Source organism: Dermacentor albipictus, chromosome 2 (genome assembly GCF_038994185.2).
Source record: "Dermacentor albipictus isolate Rhodes 1998 colony chromosome 2, USDA_Dalb.pri_finalv2, whole genome shotgun sequence".
NCBI classification, from domain to species: domain Eukaryota; kingdom Metazoa; phylum Arthropoda; class Arachnida; order Ixodida; family Ixodidae; genus Dermacentor; species Dermacentor albipictus.
This window is the reverse complement of record NC_091822.1, coordinates 108,268,568-108,276,607: the sequence shown is the minus strand read 5'-3', so window position 1 is coordinate 108,276,607 and position 8,040 is coordinate 108,268,568. Positions and strand designations below refer to the sequence as shown.

Genomic DNA, 8,040 nt, shown 5'->3' with positions numbered 1-8,040 from the left:
TATCATGGAAACTTATTATGATATTACCCTGCTATCTCTCACTGCATACGTCTTGACTTGTATGCGAAATTTCCTTCTCACTGTTTTTATATTGCATCCATTTTTTTACTGCTTCGTCTGTTTTTCTAACGTTATAATTTCGAATATCCTTCTACTTTCTCTTTGTTGATCAGTCAAATTGAAAAATTTTTAGTGGCCCGAAAGGGGCCAATAATCTGTATTTCTTTTGGGACGCGATTCCAAGCATATTAAGTTATTTTTTCTGCGAAGAAAGTCTGCATATTAGTTCCTTCCACGGATATCTGCAGAAAGCAGAAGGCCGGGATTTGAGCAGACCTGCGCTGTAGCCACTGAATCCGCCACAAAGAAGGTGCTAAATGAAATTTCTAAAAGTTTTTTTGAAGACACGCAACCCCAAAATAACCCCATAGCCAAAAGGAAATTTTTTATGCCAACTCGGACGAGAGGTAGCCCGACTGGGATATTAATTGCCCAATCTGGTGTACCTGCTAAAGCCTTATTGCTTTATTCTGCCACTTATGGCGAAAAAAGAGTTTTTTTTTTCTTGGAATATGCTTGCAGCCAATAAATAACTTGCGCATGCGCTGTGAGCCGGTGGTGCAATTAATCTCGTGAGGAAGATAAACGTAGCGTCGTATAACCTATTCGGAGATAGAAAAATGAATATACAAGTAAAAAAAAGAGATTGCGAATATGAAATGTCACTAGAAAAAAGAAAATAAACTTTTCAACGCCACGGCTTCTCGAAAGGATACAAAATAGTCCTTATTAATATCAATTAGACCCGAACAAATCCTTACCGTGAATACGGACAACAGCATATATGCCGTTTCCCAAGACCTTAATAAAGCAACAAGTATGATTTTTTGAGTCGTTATCTATAAAACACAAGCATGACATTTTTTTTTGTTCTTTCTTGTGGGTCTGATCTGGCCTGCGGTTGCGCGTGGACGCAAACGTCACTTCGTGCGGACGAGACCGAGTCTTCACACATCGCCTTGTCGCCGTTTTCAGCGGGTGGGCCTGCGTCTTAATAATCGATCTTGAATTATGGTCTCGGCTATGATATGTCCACATTACCCACATCATCATCACCTCCTTTACTATTAAATTGAAATGAAATGAATTGTGGCCTTTTACACACCGAAACAAGGAGGCAAGTCGTAGTGTACGACTCGAGATTAATTTTGACCGCTAAGGGATACTTAACGTGCCCCCATTGCACGGGGCATCGGTGTTCTCGCATTGCGCTCCCATCGAAATGTGGCCTCAGCAGCCGGGATTCGATGCCGCGACCTCTTGCTTAGCAGCGCAACACCATAGACGCCAAGCTACCGCGGCGGGTGTCGCCCTGGCTATGCCGCCAAGAGTAGAGCCTTCACTTCGATAGTGTTTTGAGTCAGCCTTCTCTTCTATTTTTGATCTCCTATGCCATCTATGGAACTGATTGATTAAGAAAAAACATATTTATTAATTGTCTGTTTGATCGGTAATAATAAAAAAAAATTATGGGGTTTTACGTGCCAAAACCACTTTCTGATTATGAGGCACGCCGTAGTGGAGGGCTCCGGAAATTTCGACCACCTGGGGTTCTTTAACGTGCACCTAATTCTAAGCACACGGGTGTTTTCGCATTTCGGCCCCATCGAAATGCGGCCGCCGTGGCAGGGATTCGATCCCGCGACCTCGTGCTCAGCCGCCCAACACCATAGCCACTGAGCAACCACGGCGGGTTCGGTTAATAATAAGTGCTTATCCATTATTAAAATTATCGATTAAAATGAAATTTGTAAACTACATCCTCTTCATAGGTTACTACTATACCAGGGGCGTAACCAGAGGAGGGGGGGGGGGCTTATGGGGCTTCAGCCCCCCATCCCCCTCCCTCACCCGAATTTTTTCGTGCTGCCATGTACCGCCGACGAAGAGAACCCACGGCGCCGGAAATCATCCTGGATTTCGTCTGGATTGTCTTTTTCACGCTGGAAAAGACATTTCGGCGCGAACATGTCAAACTCGGGCTGGATTTCATGGCAACAACGATGCACTTTGAGCAGGCACGTACCCAGGATCTTTTTTCGGGGGGTGGGGGGCCAACCCAAGGCAACATTTCTGTGCAAATGATGGGGTGGGGGGGGGGGGCACCATTGCTAGTGTAAATGGGAATAATGCCACTGTTCGCCATAAAAACGGGTACACTCGCACAAGAGAAATGAAATAAGGTATATTTCGCCGGTGCGCCTGTCAAATACATCTCTCCTTTGCTTGACAAAGAAGGAACTAGACCAAATAGACTCGCGCAGTAAAGAAGCGCAGAAAGAACACAGCCAAGAACAAGTAAACAAGCGGAAGTGTAACATAAAGATTTTTAGTAGCGTTTTAATTAGCTCTGTAGAAATACAGAGAAATATATATTTATCTAAAATATTATCTAAATAATCTAAAATCTAAATCTAAAACGTTATCTAAAATTTTACTGCGCTCTCACTAACTGCTTTAGTTTTCCGCTCATCTTCTGCCTAATTGAGGTGTGACTTCTGCAACGGGATTGGCGAAGTTCCTCATCAGGTCTTCGCTCAGACGCTTGGCAGCTGCCGGCCCGCTATTCCTTAATTCTACCCACCAGCACTCGCCTTGCCTGCTGCGACGCGCCAACATGTCTAACCGATGTATTGTTAGAACACCGTCCGAAAAATTCAAGCACAATGCTAAACCTTGTTACCGCTGTAAATGCTTCGTCCTTAGAGAAAAACCGCCAAACTGATTGAGCAGACAGAGTCCATGCAAGTTTATGGCTCACTTTGTTCATAAATAAAACAAAAAGTCATCGATATAGTATATTCAATATTTGGAGCTAATTTTTCTCGTATATTCATATTCGATTCGATTAGAAAGTTTCGCTATTGGAACAACCTCAGAAAGGGTGAATAGGTGTTATGGCCTTACGAGGCGACGAATAGGGTGGCATCCTGGCGCTGGTGTCGGCGAACGTCGCGGGTTCGAGCGTTGTGGCCGCGGTGGTCGCGCCCGTGGTCGCACCCGTGGTCACACCCAATGTGGTGCCAGCCGTGTCCCTTCCTTCGCTGGCTTCAAATGCGGCCGCGGTCTCGGTGGCGTTGGTGCTCGTTGCCGACACCTTTGGAGGTCCCAATCTCACATTCGGTGCTTTGGCTTCCTGGAACCTCACGGGCGGCGAGCTGGCTCTCGGAGGTGAACTACCGTCAGATATGAATGCTGTGCTGGCTCTGTGTACAAGCGAGCGCGAATATTTCGAAAGTTCATTTCGAGTCCTATTGTGTTGGTTCACATCTTACAGACACGACACGACTCGGGTATATACACATGGCAATATGGTTTTGTACACGCATTTCAACACCTGAACATCAAACTGAGTTTAGCTTTCCATACCACCGTGTTATCAGAAAGTTGCGTGTTAATCCTCTAATGACCAAACACAATTGCACATCATGAAAAGCCGGAACAGCTTGTTAATCTTTATTTCAGGCCACGGAGAGTACATTTCTACAAAGGAAACAACGAAATGTTATTTAAGTAAAACCTGTTGCGCTTCGTATTTAGTTTGCTGAAACATACACGTCTGAAAAATGGCATATCGAAAACGCTACTGAACCGATGCGCTAGATGTTCCGTGCTTCAGTCCGGACGAGCTACCAAATTGAGCGTAGAATATATCACAACACGCTGGTAACCACAGGGTCAAGAGCCACGGTCGGGTCACCCCTTTTGTAGGTAACCTGGTCCAGGTAGTGACCCACGTTAATTATCCAAACAACGCCAATCCATGACAGCGAAGTCCCTTGACGCCCTGTCTATAAGACAGGTCGGTTAGCAATAATCTTTGTGATCGTCTACTCCGCCCCTCCCAGAATTCGCGAGTAACAAATGCTACACAACTAGTCTTCACAATCTGCTCTACGATCGACAACACTTTTTGCGTTTTTGGAGCGCTTCGGCCGTGCATGACAGTGCCATAAAACTCACATACCCTTCTATTGTGATTTCGATTCAAGCTTTGCGCAAGTCACAACATGTACTATTAGTTTTTCATGCCGCGGCGACGTTGTGCCGTTACTTTACAGATTATTGTTTAAGAAAGCAGCTTGCGTGCCGAAACATGTCCTTTACGTCAGCATTCTTTCTTTAAAAACGATGTTTATTGAGGCCTCTGAAACCATTTTTTTATACAGACATTGCATTATATAATCGATTGTCGACCTGGTCACCTTCGTCTCAATAATCTCCCTCTCCATTTTGCCTATGTTAACCAAAGTGTGCTTAATTCTCCCGAATGAAATATCTCGGATCAAAGATAATTCTGTAGATTAAGCTTTCTGCGACCCAGGTAGCTGCCGTGACAGGCTCCCTGATAGCTTGACGTTTTCTTCACTGGAATTAGAGCAACGGATTAAACATCGATGATTTGTTTTTCACGTATTGCTTCGAAGTCGGTCTTAAGCTCACCCGGACGCTAAGATGATAGCCGCAATGGCTGCATCTCTGTTGGAGCTTGCAGGTCGTCCCGCAGTTCCAGGAGGCTTCACTGCCTTGCTAACGAGCTGACCGGGGCTATCCGACACAGGCGGTTGGGAGGGTGTCTTAGTTTTGGTCTTGACTGGAATGTCCGCTCTGCCTGGTGACCGCGCTCGTGGGCTGACCCTCAACGCCGCTCGGCTCGGACATCTAGACCCTGGACTGCCCGTTGAAGAAGCTGGGGTTCTGGCTTTGGAACTTTCAGCTGCAGATGCTGGTGTTTTAGTTCCGGGACTGCCCGTTGCGGCGGGTGGAGTTCTGGAGCCGGGAATATTCGGTGTAGCTCGTTGGCTGGGTGTCCTTACTCTGGGGTTGTCGGTTGCGGTAGCCAGCCTAACGGAAGTTCTAGTTCCGGGACTGCCGGTATTCCTTGCTCCTCCTCTGCTGGGCGTACCTGCTCCGTGTAACCTCTGTGCGGTTGGTGTTCTGGCTGTCATTCTCTCGGGGCTTCCGACAGCAGCTGGAGACGTTCTGCCGGGCATCGTAGTTCCAGGACTGCCCGGTGCAGTGGGACTGCACGATATCCTTGCAGCGGGGCTGCCAGATGCCTGAGCAGTGGCTCGAGTGGCCGCTGCAGCATTTGACGGATTTCGTGGAGGAGGCTGACGCCCCATTTTCCCAAACATGGCGATATTTCCGTGCTCCGAAGTAGACAGCAGAAAAATGGCGTCCGCACGGCTGCTCGTGGTTGTTTCTTCTTGATGATGACAATGAGCGCAAACAGTTGCTCGTAGCCACAACGCAGGGATGGCCGAAAAGTGGGTGCTTGATTTAAAAGAAACAAAGGGCAAATGTAGAAGCGACAAAGCAAAAGTAGGATATATATATATATATATATATATATATATATATATATATATATATATATATATATATATATACTGTGGGAATTTATAAGCTATTCTTTGTCATTTGCACACGATCATCATCATATGGGGTTCTTCTTCATCATCGCTTGTGGGGCTGGCTCTCGGGTGTGCTCCGTGCTGTGGGCGTGGTCGGTTCGCCTAATCTTTTGACGCGGAATAAAAGCCGCGACTACTGCTGCGTCACAAGTGGTGGAGTGTGCTCTTCGGTCCCCCGTCCTCTGACTCCCCGCTCAACCTCCTGGAGCTTCGATCGGGTCGCCGATTGTGCCAGCCGTCCGCCAACATGTCGCAGGACGAGCCAACAGGCACTTCTACTTCCACCATCTCGACCTCGACTACCCCAGCCTCTCCGTATTGGGTTGTCAGTGGGCACCAGCGTGATCCCCATCTGTTTGCTGGACTTCGCGGTGAAGACGTCGAGGATTGGCTGGACGACTATGACCGAGTGAGTTCGGCTAACCGTTGGGACGATGCGTCCAAGCTACGTCACGTCGCCTTTTATCTGACAGGCGTAGCGAAGACTTGGTTTTTCAACCATGAGGTTGATTTCACGAACTGGGGCGCTTTCAAACAGCAGCTCCGCCAAATCTTCGGCACACCGGCTGTTCGTTCTGCCCTCGCAAAAAAGACGCTCGACACTCGCTAGCAACAACCCGGTGAATCTTATACGTCGTACATCGAGGATGTGCTTGCTCTATGTCGACGCGTGAACACGGCCATGACCGAATCAGACAGGGTTCGCCACATCCTCAAAGGCATCGGAGCTATTGCTTTCAATGCTTTAGCCATCCAGAACCCCGCTACCGTCGCTGATATCGTCGCTACTTGCCAGCGCCTTGACGAACTCGAATCAGTACGGTTGCAGCCGGACACCACTGCAAACACTAGCGCCGACGACCTTACGTTACGAGCAATGATACGCGCAATAATTAGCGAAGAGCTCCAGTATCTTGGCTTACCAGCAGGACCTATGCCTTCTCATGCCTCCGATACCAATCTGCGAGATGTCATCAAGGAGGAATTGGCATCCATGGCTGGTGCAGCGTACACGGACCCTCTAACACCTAGGGCCCCATCGACGTACGCACAAGTAGCCGCAGCTACTCCAGTCATCGTCCCACTGATGCCTCCGAAACCAACACCGGCTCACATCGCTTCCATGACTACCAGCGCACCTACCCAAACCAGCTATCCGCAGTGGCATCCTCCTCGTCCCATCTGCTACTACTGCGGCTATCGTGGCCACATAGCGCGTTTTTGCCGTAAGCGCCAGCAAGACGAGCGTCGCGGATATGACGTATACGCACGAGATGACTTTTCGCCCGGAGCTACTTTCCAACGTCTAGGGAGCTTCCATGACCAACGCCGTCCTTATGGTCCACCGCGCGGACGCTCTCCATCGCCTACGGCAGCATCCGAGACGGCTTACCGTCCTGCGAGACGCCGCTCGCCGTCACCCCTTCGCCGCTCTACGTCCCCACTGAGACCTGCTTCTCAATTCGCCGAGCGTTGTCCGGAAAACTGAATTATGCAGCTTTTGGAGGAAAAGCTGCATCGAACGACAGGACAGAAATTCCTCCATGGCGTCCGTACAATGTGATATTGGTTGTAGTAGAAGGTGTACAAGTAGAAGCTTTAATAGACACTGGTGCTAGTGTTTCAGTCATTCACCGTGATTTGTGTTCGCGACTTCGGAAAGTTACGACCCCCTATGATGGACCTACGCTACTCGCTGCTCAAGGGGCCTCCATTCGACCTATCGCCATGTGCACAGCTCGTATTTCCATCGATGGACTTCTACATCACGTACAATTTGCAGTGCTAAGTTCGTGTGCCCAGCAGCTCATATTGGGATGGGATTTTCTTTCTACGGCCTCCGCCTCCATCTGCTGTAGACAACGCGTTCTCCACATGACCGACACGACCTATTCACTTCAGGCAGATGACACACCCCTTCACTTCCTTGCTGCAGAATATACCGCGTTACCTCCTCACCATCAAAGCATCGTTACTATCACGTCTGATGTGATTGACTGCGGCGACGTGCTCGTCTTACCATCTGCACGCTGTCTTGCAAGAGGGATAGCCTTTGCATCAGGGCTCGTTAGGTTTGATCGTGGCTCTGCACTTCTCTACGCTACAAACCCGACATCCGAAAAGATTCTCATCCCTAAAGGCACTACATTGGCTTGCGCCACTGCATCAGAGTCTATATCTGTTATTTCCTTTAAACCAGCTTCCTCTGAAGGTCCTTGTACCGGACGGGCCGCATCTCCTTCAGCTCTTGCAGCTGCCATCAGTTCCGACCTCACACCTTCGCAGTCACAACAATTGCTTGCTTTGCTCCAAAAACATGAAGCTTTCTTTGACGCGCATTCATCTTCGTTGGGAAAGACTTCGATTACGACACATCGGATAGAGACAGATGGTACATCCATGGTGCGCCGTAGACCATATCGCGTATCGCTAGCCGAGAGGAAAGTCATTGACGAGAACGTCACCGACATGCTCCAACGAAACATAATACGCCCCTCTGCTAACCCTTGGTCTTCCCCCGTTGTTGTGGTTCGCAAAAAAGACGGCTCTGTTCGATTTTGTG

General features: G+C 48.5%; 2 protein-coding genes across 2 annotated transcripts in view; one reads left to right on the top strand and one right to left on the bottom strand.

Annotated features, from left to right (window-relative positions):
• The window catches only part of LOC135914885 (uncharacterized), a 55,687-nt gene extending 50,435 nt beyond the window's left edge, over positions 1-5,252 (bottom strand). Inside the window, exons 1-2 of the mRNA XM_065447805.2 lie at positions 4,504-5,252; positions 2,968-3,266 (exon numbers count right to left, since the gene is read on the bottom strand). The gene's annotated coding sequence lies outside the window, so the exon portion shown is untranslated. The remainder of the gene's footprint in view (positions 1-2,967; positions 3,267-4,503) is intronic.
• LOC135914887 (uncharacterized) overlaps positions 1-8,040 on the top strand; it is a 71,538-nt gene that overhangs the window by 27,615 nt on the left and 35,883 nt on the right. The gene's annotated exons all lie outside the window — the stretch shown is intronic.